Source organism: Melanerpes formicivorus, unplaced genomic scaffold, assembly GCF_026170545.1.
Source record: "Melanerpes formicivorus ecotype bairdi unplaced genomic scaffold, bMelFor1.0.p_v2 SCAF_3, whole genome shotgun sequence".
NCBI classification, from domain to species: Eukaryota; Metazoa; Chordata; class Aves; order Piciformes; family Picidae; genus Melanerpes; species Melanerpes formicivorus.
In genome coordinates, this window is record NW_027142355.1 from 24177495 (window position 1) to 24194953 (window position 17459).

A 17459-nucleotide genomic window follows, 5' to 3' on the forward strand; every position below is an offset into this window, starting at 1 on the left:
AAAAACAAAATAAACTTTGAGCTAAGGTGAACTTGTAAATGCCTCATCCTTGGAAATGTCCAAGGTCTGGTTAGAAGAGGCTCTGAGCAACCTTGTCTAGTGGAAGAAGTTCTTGCCCAAGGCAGTGGGGGTCAGACTAGATGACCTTCAGTGGTCCCCTCCAACCCAAACCATCCTCTAATTCTATGAAAAATTGTAGACACTGGAATTCCTGTATGGGTGAACTGTGGAAAGAATATTTATTCTACTTGCTCCATAAGAAATGGGTCAGCACTGGACAGTTTGCAAGTAAATACAAAAAAAAACAATGACTTTGAGCTCAGTCATTTTAATTTTAAGGGTGTGCAGTTCAGCTTCCCATTGCAAGTACTGTCACCAATCTATGGTCACATATTTGTTCAGATAATTATTTTACTATTCTGAAAAGCCTGAGAAAGTCACATTAAAATGTGGTGTGCTCACTTTCTAATGAAAACCTTCAACAAAAACAAAGCAAAGGAGGCAGGTAAAAAAAAGAAAGAAAGAAAGAGGAGAAGCAAACCAGGAAAATTAAGGGGTCCAGCCCCTATGAGGACAAGCTGAGAGTGTTGGAGTTGTTCAGCCTGGGGGAGGTTCCTTGTGGGCTTTCAGTACTTAAAGGAGATCCACATGAAAGATAGGGAGGGACTCTATATCAGGAAGCGTAGTGATAGGATAAGGGTTAAAGATTTTAAACCAACAAAAAGAGTAGATTTAGATTAGATATGAAGAAGATTTTCTTCACTGTGAGGAGGGTGAGACATGGGAACAAGTTGCTCAGACAGAGCGTGGATGTCCCCTCTTCGGAAGTGTCCAAGGTTGGGTTAGATGAGGCTCTGAGCAACCTGATCGTATTATCATGCATAAGGAGATCTGCATCTGGTTTCTGAAGAATATTTTCAATTTCTAAATGATCAAGCTGGTTTCAAATTACAGAGTAGTGAGAGGTGCAGCTGAGGAACACTTTGCTTGACTAAAGATACATCCTGCAACATCCTGCAATGCCAAAACATCGACTGGTATAAAAACTTGGGTCCCTTTTCCTGTTTGTAATCACCGCATGACCTCCATCAATTGCCACGGAGATAATTCCCTCCATATTGCACATGGTAACCACCAGCTCTAGGACCTTCCCCACATTCACCCCAGGAAAGGTTTGACCAATTTTTCACCTTTCAGGACCTGGAGGCTGCACTGAGTCACTTGATCTGTAGGTCTTCCTGGTGTCAAGACTACAGCCTGATGTTGGAGCAGAAGGGGTTCTTCTGTTCAATAACTGTGCAGAAGAGGGCTATGGGTTTTGCCCCATGGAACACTTGTAATATGATCTCCAGCCCTCCAAAACAGGAGTCACACTTCTGAGGTTTGATTTTTAGCTATATCCTAATGCTGCTCTCTGGAGATCTCCTTCATTCCTCCACGCTGGCTTACTGGGAAAGCATTTTTGCTTACGGTGCCTGTTAACTATCACTAGTTGTGCTTCAAGGACCAGATGAAGGTTTCAGCTTCTGGGATTCAAACTGCTGGGGAAATTGAACCAAACTGTGACAGGACGTGGCATGGTGGAGCTATAACTGAGACAGCATCTAGGGAGAAGGATTTGGGAATGGGAAGCTGCAACGGGTTTGAAGTCCCATGAAATCAGCCTGTGGATAGGATGGGTTTAGACAAGGCAGAGGAGTTACGGCTAGGCTCTGTGTAGGCATTGAGGAGAGGAGAGAGTATTTCACTTGGAAGGGACCTACAGTGATCATCTAGTCCAACTGTCTGACCACTTCAGGGGGAATGCAGAGCCAGGAGAAGAAATGTGCAGATCTCTTGCAACACAGTTCCTCTTCCCGTTTCTCCACCAGCTGACAGCAGCCATTTCTGAAAACACCACTAAGATGTGAAATTAACAGAAAATAACAGCATGAAATATTTTAGGAAACCCTGGACTTGTGAGAAAGGATCTGCACTACATCTGAAGGAAAAGAATTTTTGTGGAGATGTCATATTTCCTACAGACTAACCAGTGTCTGCAAGAAAAGAAGTGAGGAAACAAAACACAGTCATGAAGACCTAGCAGATGAAACCAGGTGCAAAAGACAGTTTTCATCTAGCCACCCCCTTAACTGTATTATTATCTTCCCTAGCTTGAATCCTCGGTAGTGGTTGCACCAAACTAGAAACCAGGCATCCAGTGAACCACAAAATGGGTGGGGATTCAAACAAAGAAGATTCAGACAAGGTAGACATTCTTTATGATGAGGGTGGTGAAACACTGGCACAGGCTGCCCAGAGAAGCCCCATACCTGGTAACAATCAAGGTCAGTTTTGATGGAGCTTTGAGCAATCTGATCTGTGTGAAGATGTCCCTGCTCACTGCAGAGGCCTCGGACTAGATGACCTTTAAAGGTCCCTTGCAACCCAAACTATTCTATGATTCTAAATTGCATTGTCTTCTCACTGCTGTTGCACAAGGAGTCAGATGCTGCTGCAGTCGTGGGCTGCATACCTTTCTGCAATTTTATTGCTCTGGGCTCAATATTAGTAGTTGTTGTTTTTTTTTTTCCCCAGAGTCTGTCTCACTGCAGCATTGGAAAAAAAAAAAAACCACCCTGTATTTTATTCAGACTGAGGAAAACCAAATTTCATTTCTGGTGTCTTGCAGGCTCACCACGTACGGAAGGCCTGGTTTATGCAAAGCCATTGCTCTCATTTTTGGGAGCCTAGCAAATACGTAATGCCAAAGCAGAAACAATCAAAGAGCCAATTAGCTTGGAAAAGACCTTTCAGATCATCAAGTCCAACCATGAAACCAGCACTGGCAAGTTCATGGCTAAACCAGGGCCCTAAGCACCACATCTCCATGGCTTTTTAATCCCTCCTGTGGTGGGGACTCCACCACTTCCCTGAGCAGCCTGTTCCAGGGCTTGACAACCCTTTTTGGGAAGAAATTGTTCCTAATCTCCAACTTAAACCTCCCCTGGCAAAACTTGAGGTTCCTCTGGTGCTGTCACTTATTAGCTGGGAGAAGAGACCAGATTCCTATGTCACTACAGCCTCCTTTCAGGCAGTTGTAGAGAGCCAGGAGGTCTCTCCTCAGTCTCCTTTTCTCCAGGCTAAACAACTCCAGTTCTCTTAGCTGCTCCTCACAAGACTTGAGTGTGCTCTAGACCCTTCACCAGCTTTGTTGACTTTCTCTGGACCAGCTCCAGCACCTCGATGTCCTTCTTGCAGTGAGGGACCCAAAACTTCACCCAGTATTTGAGTTGCAGCCTAATTGTGCCATGAGCCCAGAGCATCACAAGCCCAGGAGTCACTGTTTTCCTTCCACGCGCGCTGTAATTCTTTCAAATAAATCCCGGAGAACTGGTTTTTTATCTCTTCCTACTTAACTGGCCACCCGTGCCAAATCCCAGCAGCAGACCCAGGGGTAATAATTGGTAATGAGGCCCTGTTTGCCTGGGCTGGTAGCCAGTATTGCCTGATGACTGTCCTCAATAGAAGAAATTGAAAGGACCTGGTCCGAGGAGGAGAAAACCCCTGCAACCACAGACTGGTGGCAATATCAGCCAGACAGGATTATGTTCAAGGCCCCTTTAGCATGAAAATTCCTCACAAAAGATACCATCCGTCCTTCTGCGGGAAACAAATGACCCTTTCATGCGGTGAGCTCCACAGATAAAAGGATTTTATGCATGCTATGAGAGTGAAGAAGGATGGAGGAGTGGTCCTCTAAGCCATCTCTCTCCTTATCAAGAGAAGATCCTTTCCAAGCCCCCCAAAAGTTTCACTTGAATTTCAGCCAGAGTTTTCCACCCTGTTTTCCAGAAGGCAGAAAAAGCTACCTGCTCTTGACCTTCCTGGCTGCATTTTGGCAGGGCAGGGCCACATACTTGATTTCACTTTTTGGACCGTCGCCAATTTCCAATTTTAAGGAAAATAAGGTTATCTAGCACCTGCGGGTGTATTCGGACAGCACTGGGTGCAGCGAGTTTAATGCTTTGGTCTGCACCTTTCCTCTCATATGTATCACTCAGAACCCCCCAAACGCTTACTCATTTGTGTTGCTGTGGAGTAGATCCATAGGAGGAGAGTGCGAGCCCTCCTCACACGCATCTGAGTGCAGTGGCCAAACAGCCTGGAGGAAATGAGTCCACTGCAAAAACATGACTTCATTTCCCACGGCTGTGACTGTGATAGTGTGGAGGTATGATGGGGACAACCCTGGAGGGGAGAGAACTTTCCCTTATTGCTAGCTATCAAGGTTCCCCAGAAAAGTGGAGAATGTCCCATCTTTGTAAAAATTCAGGATCAGGTTGTGTGGGGACTGTGACCAATCTAATCCAGTTGGAGGAGAGGAGGCTCAGGGAAGACCTTATTGCTGTCTACAATTGCCTGAAGGGAGGTTGGAGCCAAGAGGGGGTCGGTCTCTTCTCCCAGGCAACCAGCACAAGAACAAGGGGACACAGTCTCAACCTGCACCAGGGGAAGTTTAGGCTCGAGGTGAGGAGAAAGTTCTTCACAGAGAGAGTTGTTAGCCATTGGAATGTACTGCCCAGGGAGGTGGTGGAGTCGCCATCCCTGGAGGTATTCAAGAGAGAATCGGACGTGGCACTTGGTGCCATGGTTTAGTAGTCATGAGGTCTTGGGTGACAGGTCTTTGAGGTCTCTTCCAACCTTATTGATTCTATGATTCTAAGATATCCCTGCTAAATGCAAGGGAGTTGGAGGAGGTGAACGGGAAAGTTCCCTTTCAACCTAAACTAGTCTATGATTCTCTGATTCCATGATTCTGTGAATCATGTTCAGCCCACAGTAAGCAACATTTGTGAGGCTGGAAGTGCCACCCTCAGCCCTCACTGCTGAGGGCACTCCTGGTAGGGGCTGGTGTGAGAGTGCTGTGGACAGGAGCTGCTGGGATGCGAAAAGCCAGACGAAATGCGTCAGGAAAGATGTGCTGGTTTGCATCAATGTAGCTCCTTGCAATATCAGTCAAGGGCCACAACTCTGAGTTGAGGACCACAAGTGAGCTGTTGTGCACCACCACCAGCCATGCCATGCTCTGGTTGTAACCTTGTTGCAAGTAGATTTGTGGTGTTTTGTGTGCCGGGGAAGATGCTCAGAGGGAGTAGCTTGTTTGGAAAGGTCATGGCTTGGAGCACACACAAAAAAAGCAGCGAACCAGCACAAGATGCAAAGCGAAAGGACATGTCCTGTCCCCAAGCCACCACCTCTCCATGGAGCTCCTCTGATTAATTCCCTGCCCAACAGCTTCCCGCTTCCTATTTCAGTAACGCCTCCTCCCCCCATGTCCACCTTGTTGAAACAGCTCAGATTGGCTGAAAATCTATTAATAGTGAGAAAAGGAAACCCAGAAGAATAACTTAGGAAGTGGTGACTGACACACCCCACCGCTGGCGAGCTGAGCCCAGCTTGGAGCCTTACACCAGCCGGCTCCTGCTCCTCCCAAGGCAGGATGAGAAAGCTAAGGAGCTCAAGCAACCCAGGGAAGGGGAAGGGATGTGAGCCAGGCCTGAGGAAGTTCCTATTTTCCTCCCCTTTTTTTGCAGCCTTTCCTGATTAAATAAGGACAACAGGTTGGTTTTGTCACAGCGAAAGTGGGGACTGAAGCTCCACAGGTGGTCATCTGTGTGGGGACAGAGTATGCCAAAGCAAGTGAGGAGGCCCCTGGTCTTTTCTTTGCATCACAAGAGGTTCCTGGGCAAAAGGAGTGTTTTATCCACTCCCTGCAATGCAGCTGTGTCTGAGCTGGAGCAGAGACCAGTTGCTGCAGAGGACAGGAAATCTGTCACCTCCTTTGAAAACTGTGAGAGCAATCAGATTGGCAGAATATCACAGAACGCTGTTATTTATGCTGGAATTAAGCTGGGCTACAGAGCAAATGGTTACCTCAAGGGCTTTCAAATTTTGCCTGTGTAGAAGCTCTCTCCCTTCCATCTGCTAAGGGAAAAGTGGGCTCCAAATAGAACCATCCTCTCTCTGTACCTGCTGGGATTTCAATGAGGGATGCGGTAAAGGATGTTGTTAATGTGCACTTCATCCCTTCCCCCTTGCAAAGAGCCACTTTCCATGTCAACATAGGAAAGACATGGACCTGTTGGAACAGGTCCAGAGGAGGCCTCAAAAATAATCAGAGGGATGGAACCCCTCTGTTGTGAGGAAATGCTGAGAACTGGGGTTGCTCTGCCTCTAGAAGGCTCCAGGGAGACCTCCTTGCAGCCTTTCAATACTTCAAGGGGCCTATAGGTAAGATGAAGACAATCTTTTTGGAAGTGTCTCTTATGACAGGACAATGGGGGATGTTTTTAAACTAAAGTAGGGGAGATTTAAACTAGTTATTAGGAATATTTTTTTTACCATAAGGGTGGCAAAGCACAGGCCCAGGTTGCCCAAAGAGGTGGTACATGTTCCGTCACTGGAAACACTCAGGGTTAAGTTCGGTGAGGCTCTGAGCAACCTGATGTAGTTGCAGATGTCCCTAATGACTGCAGGGAAGCTGGACTAGATAACATTTAAAGGTCCCTTCCAGCCCAAAACATTCTGTGACTCTTTGGCATCAGCTAGCCTCTTTGCTGCCAGTCATCATCAAAATTATGAAATGGTTTCAGCCAGGCCAAAGACCAACTTGGCTTCCAGGGTGAGAAAATGGGGAAAAGTCCAGTAGCCACTACCAGAGCATTTTCAGACTTGAATCCAACAGAACAATTATCCAGTGCAGGGATGTCTATCCTCTCCAAAACCCATACAGAATAAAAACTGCTGTGGAACAGTCTAGACAGAATTGCACTGCAAAATACTGAAGATGAGACCTGATGGCTGGATCTAATCGGTGCCATAGCATCACTTGGGAAGGAAAGGAGACTATCTGGACTCTGATTTAAAGCCACTGGTTTTGTTTTCAGCAGGGAACCTCCTTTACCCTGCTGTGAAAAAGCTCTATTGAAGAGACCCTTCAGACCAGTGCTTTTTAGATCTTGCAAGCAAGTGACAGTGAAATCAAGACCAAAATGCTGATGTGTCCTCTTCTCTTCTGTCAAATAAAGTGAACCCACAGCCACAGTCTCTACCCTGAAGGTGTTAACCAATAAGTCCTTACTAGGTGGACATGGCAAGGAAAAAAGGATGTGCTTCAATACCTGAAGTGTTTTGCTCCATTTCTGTATGGAAAGAAGCATGCAAAGCTTCCTCCCTCATGTTTGCAATATCAGCCTGGAGATATCTGTGGTGGGTGTTGGTCTCATCTTCCAGGTAACTAGCGACAGGACAAGAGGAAATGGCCTCAAGTTGTGCCAGAGGAGGTTTAGGTTGGGTATTAGGAAAAATTGTTTGCTGATAGAGTGGTCAGGCATTGGAACAGGCTGGCCAGGGAGGTGGTGGAGTCACCATCCCTGAAAGTGTTCCAAAAATGTGTAGACATGGCAGCTAGGGACATGGTTTAGTGGGTGTGGTGGTGGTGGGCTGGCAGTTGGACTCAATGGCATTAGAGGTCTTTTCCAGCCTTAATGCATTTATGATTCCATCTGTCAGATTGAGATTTGGGGCCCCCACAGCACCTTATCATCATCTTGAGGACTCTTATCAGTCTGCAGTATTTTGCAGTCGCATCTCTACAGTAGCCAAAAGTCTCTCTAATTCAGACCTGGCAAATTTTTAAGTTGTCCCTGTTTTACCCAGTAGAAGCAGCTCTGAAGCTCAAGGGAGCAGGACTTGACCCAAACTTCATGTGAACTTCAGCTGCTCCATCCATGCTGCCTTACTTTGCTTTACTCACACAACAGCCTTTAAAACTCCTTGATTTCCACCAAGGAACCCATCCACAACCTGAGATGCCTTTTCTGCCAGGACTGCAATGCACATCCCCAAAGCCCCAGGTTCTGATGAACTGGCATTTTCTGAGGAGAAACCTGCTTCATTAACAAATTCCACATTGGCTCTTTCTGCAGTGTTTGAGCCAGCTCAGCTTGTCTGCTGTTGCATTTGGAAGTATGACAAATATTAAAAATAATCATCCTGAGGCATGTGTCTCCACTTAGACACTCTCCTCTTCTCCTGCAGCCCTGACATGTCTCCTTCTCACTCCCTGGGTCCCCCTGAACGTTACATTTGGGGAGCGTAAATGGGTTAATTTACTGTATTCGTTACCAAACAGTGGATTTGAGGAGAGCAGAAGTAGTTCAGCCCTCCTCATACCCATCTTCTCAAAACCATTGCTATTGAATTGTCTTCCATGCCACACCTCAGCCTCTTAGGAATTTCTCCTTGAAGACTGCTTTTTGCCAGAAAACTGTGGTCAGAAGCATCTTTCACCCAAAGAGAGCCAACTGGTCCACCCTAGGCAGTACCTCATTACACTGCCAGCTCCAGCCAGAGGCGAGGGATGGCAGTAGCAGTAGGAATCATAGAATTATTTTGGTTGGAAAAGACCCTTAGGATCATCAAGTCTGATTATTAACCCTGTGACTGTCAAGTCCACCACTAAACCATGTCCCTCAGCACCACAACTAGGCATCTTTTAAATCCCTTCAAGGATGGGGGAATCCAGCACTTCCCTGGGCAGCCTGTGCCAGGGCTTGACAACCCTTTTGAGGAAGAAAGTTTTCCTAACACCCAACCCAAACTTCCCCTGGTGCAACTTGAAGTAATTTCCTCTTGTTCTATTGCTTGTTACTTGGAAGAATAACCCACACCCACCTCATTACAATCTCCTTTAAAGTAGCTGTAGAGAGTGAGGTCTATCCTGAGCCCCCTTTTTTTTTCCAGGCTAAACACCCACAGTTCCCTCGGCTGCTCCTCACAAGGCTGGTGTTCAGTCCAGTCTCTCTTACAGCTAAACTCAGGATATCCTATTTAGGATTGTGTCTCCAAATGCCTTCCCATGGAAAATCTGTAGCTATCTAATAAGTGAAGGGGAAAAGGCAAAGAAAAGTTAGAAGGAGACAGGAAAACCAGTGAGGAAAATGAAGTCTCCAGAATCCTTCACAGGAGGTTGTCAAGGAGGCAAGCAAACACAGACTCATGTGCACACCTCTATCCACGTCACCCACAGGCATTTTTCATCACCAAGCCTGGAATGGTGTTTTTGAGGAACCTAGCTCCAACCTGCACCTTTCCCAGGCTGTGAAATGAACTGGGGACTCTTTGCAGCCCCATCAGGAAACAGTTTCCCAGCAGGAAACAGTTGTGGAGCTGCTGGAGGGGAAATGCAGGCAGCACGAGCCAAAAAAGCCACACAACCCAGTCCAACCAGACCCTCCAAAGCACAGAGTGTAGCCACTCTCCTGTCCTCCTCCTTTCTCCTTCATGCCTTTAGTATGGAATTATCCCATGATGACCCTGCTGCTTCAAAGCACAATTTGTGGTGGTACAACCTACTCCCATACCAAGTGTGCATCAATCTCCCACTGCTGAAGGACACCATGGCTGGTACATTTAGCACTGAGACTACTCCTTCTATTTTGGCAAAAGGCACCCAGGAATGTTGGAAAGAACTCAAGGTTTACACTGAGTAATGGGCCAGAAGAGTCACTGTGCAGCAAGGTAAAGCCCAGCTGCCTCTGGCCCTAAACAGTGCCTCAAAAAGACAAGAAACACCAAACACCTGGGGTCTTCTTGTATAAGTTCCATGTTGTAAGCCCTTTAGATGCTCTCTCAGACCTTTGTCTGCCAACACAAGTGCTAAAACATCCTATTAAAATAAATAAACAAAACCCCAAACATAAATAGATGCAAAGCTTTGATTTGCTTGAACTTGGAGAGAAAACTCATGCCCACAGGAACCACCAAGAGATTAAGACAACCACCTTGACCCCATGAGGAGACCACCCAACTTCGCCATCTCTATCCAGTGAGGGTTGAACACTGGCCCACTAATGGTTTCAACACTAAGGAACTATGGATATGGTGGCTGGTGGCAAGGTGGTGGCGGGGAGACCTTCAGAAAAGAGTTGCTTGGCCAAGGCCACCAGTTTGCTCTAGAGAGCTGAACATCACAGCAGCAGCCCCTCCTGGACACCTGACCTTTCTCCTGCCCGCAGCTGCCACTTGGTGCATGGAGGTAGTCAAAGGGGACAAACTTTTTCACCAAGACAGAGCAGAAGTTTCTCTTCATGCTTTTCACCCCAGAAAGATGAATCATCCATTAGTGGCTTTTCCTGGAGGACTACTCCAGACAACTTGAGAAGGATTGAGAAGATGAGGCCCTGAGGCAGGAATGATATTTATTCAGCCTGATGGCTTGTCTGCACAGAGCTACTCAAGAAAATTAATCTAAAATTAAAAGAAGGTATGATTTCAGAGTGGATTAGTCCAAGTGCACACAACCCACCAGGTGGCCACTCTTGTTCGGCTTTAAATCATCACTCATTTAATTCAGCCAAAATGAAGTAGGTTAATACAAATTAAAGTCTCCTCAGCTCTGAAAGTCAATAAGGGGGTGCTGAAGCAGTTTCAGAAAGTTAATTCAGGGGAAATCTGGTGATGGTCCCAGCATAAGCACTCCCCTAAATATCACTCTGGGCACTGACACTGAACAAACATGGGGGATGGGGCACATCTGCCTTCCCAGCTGAGGCTGATGTTTCCTGAATCCTGGATGTGGAAGGCTCTGGCTGGTGCCAGATATGGTGTCACATCAGCAGCTCTTCCTATTTGCTCTGTTTTTATCACAGAGGAAGGCAGGACAATGAGAAGACAGTGGACAGACTATGTCAGAGGACTGGAGCATGGAGGATGTCTTCTTATTGTCCTGCTTTGCTCACTGTCATGGATCTGTTGAAGAGGGTCCAGAGGAGACAAAAAAGATGATTAGAGGTCTGGAGAGCCTCTTCTGTGAGGACAGGCTAGGGAGTTTGAGGCTGTTCAGCCTGGAGAAGAGAAGGCTCTGGGGAGACCTTATAGCAGCCTTTCAGTACCTGAAGGGGCCCTACAGGAAAGCTGGAGTGGGACAATTTGTAAGAGCCTGTGGCAATAGAACAAGGGGCAATGGTTTTAAACTAAATCAGGGTAGATTTAGATTAGACGTTAGGAAGAAGTCCTCTGCTATGGGGGTGGTGAGACACAGGAATGTGCTGCCCCAAGAAGTCGTGGATGCCTCTTCCCTGGAAGTGCTTAAGACCAGGCTCAATGAAGCTTTGAGCAACTCAGTGTAGTAGGAGGTGTTCCTGTCCATGGCAGGGGGCTTGGAATGAAATGACCATTAAGGTCCTTTCCGATTCAAGCCATTCTATGATTACAGGACAGTATAGTCAAGTGGACAGAGGGGATGGGTGAGCTTGCCTCTCCACAGCGAGAAGCAGCCTCACTTTCCCTGAGCATATCAATCTTGTTAAAGAAGTCCCTGCTCACTGCAGCATGGTTGGGCTAGAAGACCTTTAGAATAGAATAGAATAGAATAGAATAGAATAGAATAGAATAGAATAGAATAGAATAGAATAGAATAGAATAGAATAGAATAGAATAGAATAGAACAGACCAGACCAGACCAGACCAGACCAGGTTGGAAGAGACCTTCAAGATCATCGTGTCCAACCTATCAACCAATCCAACCCACCTAAACAACTAACCCATGGCACCAAGCACCCCATCAAGTCTCCTCCTGAACACCTCCAATGATGGTGACTCCACCACCTCCCCGGGCAACCCATTCCAACGGGCAATCACTCTCTCCATATAGAACTTCTTCCTAACATCAAACCTAAACCTCCCCTGGTGCAGCCTGAGACTGTGTCCTCTTGCTCTGGTACTGGCTGCCTGGGAGAAGAGACCATCATCTGCCTGTCTACAACCTCCCTTCAGGTAGTTGTAGAGAGCAATAAGGTCACCCCTGAGTCTCCTCCTCTCCAGGCTAAGCAACCTCAGCTCCCTCAGTCTCTCCTCATAGGGCTTGTGTTCCAAACCCCTTAAGGGTCCCTTCCAGCCCAAAACATATTGTGAGTCTATGATGCTATGGGTGGCAAAGGGGAGAATGAATTTACCTTCTCACCCGGCTCTGCAGCTGACCAGATTCATATTTGGGTTCACATTTGGAGAAAGAGTTAGCCCTGAGGTATTCATCCTGCCAGCACTGGAAAAAGAGTTGTCACATTTAATGTCAGTCAAGTTAGGTGCAGTGTGTCTAGACTCTGCAAGAGATGAGTGTTGCAAGGGTCTTGCAAAGGGACAAACATGCAGACCTCCTGGGGGTAGGTTTTGCAGCCAAAGAAATCCCCACTTTTTTTTCCTTGAGTATCACACTGACTCCTGGCAATGAGGATGAGAAGCAGTGGAAATCATACAATCATTGAATCATTTTGATTGGAAGAGATCTTTGAGAGCCCAACACTGCCAGGTCCACCACTTAACCATGTCTTTGAGTGCCACATCTACATGTTTTTTCAAATCCCTTCAGGAGTGGCGACTCCACTGCTTCCCTGGGCAGCCTGTTCCAGGGCTGGACAACACTTTCTGCTCATAAATTTTTTCTAATGTCCAACCAAAACCACCCCTGATGCAATTTGAGGGTGGTTCCTCTTGTTCTATCAATTGCTGCTTGGGAGAAATATGCTCCTTCTTGTGGCAAGGGCTTTACCTAAAGGGAAAGAGGCAACCGCGAACCCCAGTAGGGATTATTGTCTTCTCTGGGACCTCACATCCCATCAAAGCCAAACCACAGAGGGGCATTAAATTTTGCATTAGCAGATCTAATGCCCAAACTTGTGCCATCAAAGATGCCAACCTCAGCTGGAGGCTGACACTTGCTGGAGGCCCAGCATGGAGGAAGTCCAAGTGGTAGCCCTAAGGGCATAAAACAAGAGAAGACACTCCAAGCCTAGAGGAACAAGGCGACCTTAGCCTGGTCATATGCAGTTCTGGTACAATGGGAAAACGAAGATGGAGATGGGTGACTGGAAGGTTAGTTTGTGCTGGCACACATCACCACTGTGACGTTGCAAAACGTTGTCCTCTGCTTCTTGCACCTCCCTTTCCTCCCCACCTCCCCTGAAGATTTACAGCAGGAATCACCCTCCTGCAACTGCATTTTGGTGTGGAGGCTGCCAGCTCCCCACGGGGCTATGCTCAGGGCAGGACTTGGAGGATGCTTGCTCACCCTGAGGGCAGAAAGGGCCAGCGGAAAATCGATGGAGAGGAGGCGATAAGACCTGGAGCCTCACCCTCCTTTGTGCACCCTGCACCCTTGATGAGTCACCAGTCAGCCCAAATTTATACCCCTCCAGCCAGTGACTTAATTTTTAACCTTTTCAGGGTTGAAAGTCATGTTGCCTCCCCCAGCACATCTATGCACCATGATGTGATGGGCCCAAAGACAATGAGCTGAATGCATCTTGGACTTGCTAATTGATATAGGTCCCTTCCAACTTGAGATATTCTATGACTTTATGATTTTTGGTCCATCAAGACTCTAAGGTGCTGTGATTTTAAGTGACTGAAGACACAAATGATGATGAGCGATGTAGGAGTCACCTCCAAGAGTCACTGGTGACCTCTACAGAATCATAGAATGCATTGGGTTGGAAAGGACCTTTAAAGGGCATCTAGTCCAATGTCACTGCAGTAAGTAGGGACATCCCCAACTAGATTAAGTTGCTCAGAGCCCCATCAAGCCTCCAGGGATGGGCTCCTCCACCACGTCCAAGCACCTTCTCAAGCATCCCAGCCTCTCTATGCAACATCTTGGATGATTCCTAGTTAAATACTCACTCCCTAGTGCCATCTGCTTTGCTGCTCTTTCAGGCTGCGCTGGGGCCAGGTTCCTGAGCAGGCACATCTGGAACATCTGCAAACTTTCAGTGACATGAAAGCTATCACCACATGTTCCTCACTCCATGATTTTGAAGAATAGTTAAGCTGGATATCCGAATCCATCTCTCCACCACGATAGGTCCCCCTTGACCTTGGCTAGCCGAGGTTAGCGAGCCAGCAGCCCAGAGATTTCCTGTTGAAGCTGTGAGGAGGGCTCCGGGTTTCCTTGGGATCCTTTGTGTGTCAGTGCTATTTCAGGTACCACCTTTTTATTTTTTTATAATTTTCAGCTGCCCACCCAGACCTCCCTCAGGGTGGGGTCTTCCTGGCTGACTTGGAGCTCTCTGTACACACACGTATACGTACGCGCCTACACATCGTATGGCCCCGCATGCGAGTTGAGCCTTTGGGCATTGACTGGACACGCTGGACTTGGCAGCGGGCTCGGTGCTATTCTTTAGGTGGGGAGAGCCTAGGAAGGGAAGGACGCAGCTAACCCTCCCTCCTATTCAAAACTATTTAAAGACTGTCTGGCACAGAGTTTCTTTCCCACCAATGGCTCCAGTGACGATCTGGCTTTACAGGCTGTGTAATCTGATCAGCTTCTATTGTTGGCAAATTCATAATTGCCTCATTATTTAACTCTCCTGAAACAGTCGGTTTTGCGGAAAAAGAGCGGCCAGTTGAGCTCTTTTTGTTGTTTTATTTTGGTGGTGTTTTGTTGTTTTGTGTTTTTTTTTTTCCCCCAAGAGCACTGAGACTCAGTTTCCTTTTGAAGAACCTTGGTTCTTAGAATCACAGACTCATACATTCCTAGAATTATGTTGGTTGGACTCAACGATCTGAGATCTGAGATTGTTGAGTCCAGCTGTCAACCTAACACCGAAAAGGATGTTAAATCCTGTCCCGAATTGCCGTGTCTACACGTCTTGAAAACCCCCAGGGATGGTGACTCCACCCCGCTCCTGGGCAACTTATTCCAATGCTGAACCACTCTTTCAGTGAAGAAATTTTTCCCAATGGCATACCTAAAGCTCCCCTGCCACAAACTGAAGCCATTTCTTCTTGTTCTATTACCTGATACCAGGAAGAGGAGCCCAACCCTCACTTCACTACAACCTCCTTTCAGGGAGTTGTAGAGAGAAAGAAGGTCTCTCCTCAGTCTCCTCCAGACTAAACTGTCCCAGTTCCTTCAGCTGCTCCTCATACGACTCATTCTCTAGACCCTTCACCAGCTTCACTGCCCTTCTCTGGACACATTCCAGTATCTCAATGTCCTTCTTGCAGCGAGGGATCATAACTGAATCCAGTATTTGAGGTGCAGCCTCACCAGTGCTGAATACAGGGGAACAATCCCTGCTCTACTCCTGCTGTCCACATTATTCCTGACACAGGCCAGTATGCTGTTGGCCTTGTTGGCACCCACCCTTCAGATCTCTTCAACAGCTCCTGCTCCTCTTCTCCTTAATATAGTACATGTGATCACACAAATCACTAATGAAAGGTGCAAACAATGAGAGATGACCCTTTCAAGTGCTGTCATCACAGTATCACCAAGGTTGGAAGAGACCTCAAAGATTGAGTCCAACCTGTCACCACAGACCTCATGACTAGACCATGGCACCAAGTGCTACATCCAATCCCCTCTTGAACACCTCCAGGGACGGTGATTCCACCACCTCCCTGGGCAGCCCATTCCAATGACGAATGACTCTCTCATGGTGCAGGGTTCTCTAGCACTTGAGTACTCATTACCCTGTAGCCTCTTATACATAGCTCTGAGCAGCACAGGTACCATAGAATCACAGAATCACAGAATGTTTTGGGTTTGAATGGACCTCTAAGGGTCACCCAGTCCACCTCCTTGCAGTGAGCAGGGACATCTTCAACTGCATCAGGTTGTCATAGTCCTGTCCAACCTCTCCTTGAATGCTTCCAGGGATAGAGCATCTAATCACCTCTCTGGCCAATCTATACCAGTGCTTCACCACCCTTACTGAAAAACAATTCTTCTTTATATCTAACCCTCTTTTAATTTCAGATCATCACCCCTTGTCCTGTCAGAATGGGCCCCGATAAAAAGATCTCTCTTTAGGCACTGGAAGGCTACAATAAGGTCTGCATTAGTAGGAGAGAGGAGGAGCCTTAACCATTTCCCTGCAGAGAAGAAGGATGCTCTTGTAAGTGCTGTGCTCTGGCTCACCTCCTTGCTCAGCCATAACTCTCTGAAACAACCCTGATTACATTTCTTAACCTCTTCCTGCCTCAGTTTCCCCCATCTCTACATGCAGGAGTTGGTAGGACTTTAGCCAGAGAAGCTGTCTTCATTTACGGGCTGGTCCAGCACCTTTCTAACTGGGGCCCCAACATTGGTTAGGTGCCAGAACAATACAAATAATTACTAATAGTAATCCCCATGGGAGTCTATTACATTATGGTTCAACTTCCTCCCAAACAATTGCTCCTTTTCCTTGCTTTGTATGTTCTTCAAAAGAAGCGGCTGCTGTGCTTTAGGGCTGGGACACCAGCCGCGGTAAACATACACCCAGCGTTCCTGCTCAGCTGGGCCTGGGCAGCAAAAAGAAGATAAATCTGATTTAAGACAATCACATTGTGGGCAGGAAAAAGAAAATTTAAAAATCAAGGGTTTGATGGAAATGGCAACCTAGCAAGCCCTAACCAGCATTTAGCCTGAGAAGTCCCTGAAGGCACACTTATCCACAGGATGATCTTATTTAGAGTAGAAATAAGAGCAAGAAATGTCGAGAGCAGAAGTGCCCACTGGACTCAGAGCTCAAAACATCTTCATTCAGTGTGGTAAAAGTCCTGACCCTGCAGGAGCACTCAGGTGAGGGAAGCAGAAATTTACCTTATTGCTGTGTACAACTACCTGAAGGGAGGTTGTAGCCAGGTGGGGGTTGGTCTCCTCTCCCAGGCAACCAGCACCAGAACAAGAGGACACAGTCTTAAGCTGTGCCAGGGGAGGTTTAGGCTGGATGTCAGGAAGAAATTCTTCACAGAAAGAGTGATTTGCCATTGGAATGGGCTGCCTGGGGAGGTGGTGGAGTCACCATCACTGGCGGTGTTTAAGAAGAGACTGGATGGGGCACTTGGTGCCATGGTTTAGTCAATTAGATAGTGTTGGATGATAGGTTGGACTCGATGATCACAAAGGTCTTTTCCAACCTGGTTAATGCTATTCTATTCTGTTCTACTGTGGACACACAGCTTTGTCAGTGTGTGGACACATCCGTGGAATCATAGAATTGTTTCAGTTGGAAGAGACGTCCACAAACAACCATCAACCTAAGACTCCCACAGCCATTAAAACATGTCCCAGAGTCCCATATCCACATATTTCTTAAACACCTCCAGGTACAGTGACTCCACCATCTCCCTGGGCAGCCTGTTCCAATACTTGACCACTCTTTGAGGAAAGAAATTTTTCCTAACATCCAACCTAAACCTCCTCTGGGACAACTTGAGGCCATTTCCTCTTATTTTATCACCTGATACTAGGGAAAAGAAACTGACCTCCACTGGCCTCCAACCTCCTTTCAGGGAGCTGTAGAGAGCAATGAGGTCTCCCCTCAGCCTGCTCTTCTGCAGACTAAACAATCTCAGTTCCCTCAGCTGCTTTTCATAAGACCTGTTCTCTAGAACCTTCTTCAGCTTTGTTGCCTGCCCTTACCTGC

The 17459-nt window shown here is 47.0% G+C and overlaps 1 protein-coding gene across 4 annotated transcripts in view; it reads right to left on the minus strand.

Moving 5' to 3' along the window:
* Nucleotides 1–17459, minus strand: part of PODXL (podocalyxin like) — a 57678-nt gene that overhangs the window by 19534 nt on the left and 20685 nt on the right. The window lies entirely within an intron of this gene.